General features: G+C 36.2%; 1 long non-coding RNA gene across 1 annotated transcript; it reads right to left on the bottom strand.

Annotated features, from left to right (window-relative positions):
• LOC109839757 lies at nt 552-3122 on the bottom strand. Its single transcript, XR_002246734.1, has 2 exons — nt 2918-3122; nt 552-981 (listed from the first exon to the last, which is right to left on the bottom strand). It is a non-coding gene; the product is annotated as an uncharacterized LOC109839757 (long non-coding RNA).

Raw genomic sequence — 4467 nt, forward strand, 5'->3', positions numbered from 1 at the left:
AGTTATCTTGACCAATAGGAATTTTTCTTAAAACGTGAGTAGTTATATAACTAATGAGTGGTTTCTTAAACTAATAAAAAGAACATGAGAAAAAGAAAACGTGACCACTACACTAAAACGTGGGCCACAAATAAAATCTAACAGAAAATGCTAATGGAAATTGAATATCAACATGCATTAGAGATGTTAAATGGGTGGGTATGGGTATTAAATGGGCGGGTCATAAATGGACGGGCATGTTTTATCAATTTACCCATTTATGGCTCATTTAACATTTTCTAAATGGGCGGGTTTTTGCTCGCCCATTTAATAAACGGGCCACCAATTTGCCCATTTAATTATAATGGTTGTGTATATAATACTTTTGTGGTGTTTTTTGTAAACTTTTAGGGGGCTTTTCGCAAAATTTTGGGGGCTTTTTGTAAACTTTTTGGGGGCTCTTTGCAAACTTTTGGGGGCATTTTGTAAATTTTTAGGGGTTCTCATCTACTCATTATCTGTAAGTCCACATCACTCATCTATTTTATTTGTAAATTCAGCAGTCTACGTCAGAAACAATAATAGTCTGCATGACATTTAAATACAATTAATATCCAAGTTTAGTTCTTGATCAAACCAGTAACAATTATTCATGTTCTTTGTCCAAATTCTTGAAAAACAGAGCAAAGGATTGGGGAGAACCAAAGGAACGAAACTGCAACAAACAAACTCAACCAGTGATCGGATCAACATATCCAGCTGATTCACCTCCAGAGCATGCATTCGTTAGCAACGTTATCAGTGCAATGTCGAAACCCAAAATTGCGGATTCAAGGATTGCAAATAAAGGGAACTGGTACTCGAACTAGATGTTTGGATGCACACCAAACCCACTTGATCCAATCGCAATAACTGGAATTTCCTGTGTAGCATCTGCAAACATCGACAAGCTCCTCGCTCGACCTGGAAACATAATCTCCCCTGGCATTTCCTGTGTAGCATCTGGAATCAATAGTCCACCACTAGTTTAAAATATAAAAGGCTAAGTGATAGTGAACTCAAACTTTTGTACATTTTGTCAAAGGTAAAGTTACATTAAAAAGAAATTTGTAGACAGTATTAAAAGCAAAAGATGGAATTTGATGGTAATGAGAAGCTGCATAATTTGGTCCATACATGTCATTATCAGGCAAATAACTTATTACTCTCGAATACATCTATGATATATCATCAGGACATGTAGGATGAAATGAAACTTATACAAATTAGGATACATCAGAGCTTTAACCAGCATCTGTTCATTAAGATTGACATGTTCAAGTATCAGATAAGTGTCTAATATGGGTATATCTCCTTCATTAAATTATCAATGCAGCAGAGAAGTACACATCATAGTTCCAAATTGGCCGTCATTTTAAACCATACATTGTATACATGTATCTATCATTGTAAACATGTTAAATCAAGCATATTCATTTATGCAACAGAACATATATAACCATAAAGACCCATACATTGTATATAGTAGCTTGTAAGAAATAACGATAAAGAAAAAAAAATCAATTGTCATAATACAATTATAGTGATATATGGGACTTATAAGAAGTTTGGTGAACTTGTAATCCAAAAACCAATTTTCATAATACTTTCAACAATTCATCAAGAAGGAAAAAGCACACACATATTCCATAATAACCCCTATAAGAAACTACAATTACACTTAATTACTCCATAATAACCCCTATAAAACATAGTATCATCACCTAATCAAAATGAGAAAAGTGTCTGTAGAGGATTTAGACACTCCATGCTTAATGATTACATTTAGAAACTTGTTAGACAATAGGATTTAGACACTCCATGCTTAAAAGACAAAATGAGAAAGTGTCTGTAGAGGATTCAAAAAAATATCAGATGACAAAATGAAACAACATAGTGATAACAAAATGAGAAAGTGTCTGTAGAGGATTCAAAAAAATATCAGATGACAAAATGAAACAACATAGTGATAACAAGCAGATAAAGTAGGTCTACAAGATTCAAAAAAATATCAGATGACAAAATGAAACAACATAGTGATAACAAGCAGATAAAGTAGGTCTACAAGAAAAATACAACAGCCTAGCTGCCTATTTTGTGAAAGACATTACAGTAGGGGGAAAAAAGAGACTTGTGTATAAAACATTCTGATCCTCAGTCAATTTTCGAGCAAATTAATAGAAGCCCTTTGCTTTCTCAAGTGCATGTCTCCTGCAGGCTTATAGTCCAACTGAGAATTTTGAACTTCTACACTGCTGCCTAAAGGTGGGTTTTACACAGGTTTAAATGCAGAATACAATAAGACATCGAGATATTCATAAGTCCGTCACATACAATGCATTACTCTTTTAACTAGCATTATATTCCAACAAAGTGTTATCATGGCATTTCTTCACGGAATACACATATAATCAGATTATTCAAAAATGATATTTTCTAAATAATAATAATAATAAAAGGTATCTTCAATATAACAACACTGTTTATAAATTCCTCAATAGTCATATAGTTATACAACAAAATTGGATCTCGAAAAAGGAGGGGAAAACCCCAATTCGTAGAATCATTTCTAAGCAAAAACTGGTCAGAAAAAGGGGAAATTTCCAATGCCCTAAAGATGCTCGACGTATTGACTGAGAAAATAAAAGTTCCACAATGTAGAGATTTCAATTGTTCGATCAAAAGGGTTACTGATACTCACGCCAGTTAATAACTTTCATGAATCTATCACACAATTTAATATGAATCATCCCCATACAGGAAAGATGAACGAAGATTTCAATCAAGTTTTGGGGTCTTTAAACCATAGCACCATTGGTCTCTTTGCCTATTGATAAGTCTTATTTCATGAAAATTGAACTAGAAATCAAAAGGAGGGGAAAAGAAGATTCTAGCTTACCCTTTGATGACCAAGATTGGAGTTGAAGATGACCAAGAGAGCTCGCGGACGAAGGCGGCTAGGGCTTCGGGATTGACTCCGCGATCGTAGAGGGAGATGATGAGGGAGAGGGTGATGCCGAGGCGGAGGCGGCGTCGGAGGCTCTAGGTTCAAGAGGTGGTTGAGGCAGCGGAGGAGGAGACGGAGGAGGAGGGATCAATGAGGAGCTTAGGGGTCTAACTATTCACACTCCCAAACAGTAACTTTGGGGGTGTGTGAGGACTAAATTGCCCTTCTCCCTATTCACACTCCCAAACAGTAACTTTGGGGGTGTGTGAGGACTAAATTGCCCTTCTCCCAAACCAAAACAAGCCAAGTCCAAACTTTGGGGGTGTGTGAGGACTAAATTGCCCTTCTCCCAAACCAAAACAAGCCAAGTCCATTCCAGAAATACCCTCAACATCAAAAGGGCATTTTCGACAATCTAACTCCCAAAATTACTGTTTGAAAGTGGATATAGCAAACATGGGAGCTTAGCCGCCAGAGAGAAAGAGGAAGAGATTTACGGGTGACGGGGTTCTAGGTTTTGCTTTTGGGAACGCGGGCGGGCAAATGGGCGAATATACACCGCCCATTTAGTACCCGTTTAGTGTGGATTAAAATGAACCTGTCCAATTACACCCATTTAACTAAATGTGTGAGTTTTGAGCGGGCCAAGTGATAGACGGGCCGGATGAGTAAATGAGTATGGGCAGAAATTACCTTCCCTAACATGCATTTGAGTGGAGCCGCTCTGTACGATCTCTCCCTCTCGACAACTAACATGTGATTAGTGCTTAGTCGAGTCTTTTTCTACAAGCAACAGGTTCCATCTTCACTATCAAATTAATATCCTTGATCTCAAGCTATTTTAATACGTTCTGATTCATCATTTACTGAATTTATTCTTGGTAAGATGGTTGTTTTATCTTACATACGTTGTTGTTGTTGCTGGACTGATCATTTACTCATTTAAGTAAGTTGCCTCATGACACTCTGCTTGTTGACTCATTATTGTGATAAAATGACTAAAGAAAGTGTTTGATATACAAAGAACATAATACTTGCTAATTTATTGAATTATAACCTTCAATTCTCATTGTTATTTCAAAGTTTTCGTATAGAGGAAGAGATCGATAGTATGATATCAGAACAATCCATGTGCAAATTTTGTCAGATACTATTGTATAAACAAATCTAAATTCCATAGCAATGAAAATAGTGCTCAACTTGGAGGGATATGTCAAAATAAGGCAGGTGAAAAAGCTATTGATATTTGCGATTTAAAAAAAAAAAAGATACCAATGCACAAAATAATCCAACTTCTTGATTCATGAAAATGAGCGTGAGTATTATCATTGAAATTAGTAGATAAATTCAGAAGGTAAAAGTTATCATTCGAAATTGTCATATACCTTCAAATGGTGTCATATGAGAAGACGCGGCGGAATCTGGATACCACAAGACCTCATTAGCATCGCCATGAGACATAGCAACAAACGATGGAGCCGTGTAAGGACTTGAAACTGAAC

This window comes from Asparagus officinalis, chromosome 4 (assembly GCF_001876935.1).
Source record: "Asparagus officinalis chromosome 4, Aspof.V1, whole genome shotgun sequence".
NCBI classification, from domain to species: domain Eukaryota; kingdom Viridiplantae; phylum Streptophyta; class Magnoliopsida; order Asparagales; family Asparagaceae; genus Asparagus; species Asparagus officinalis.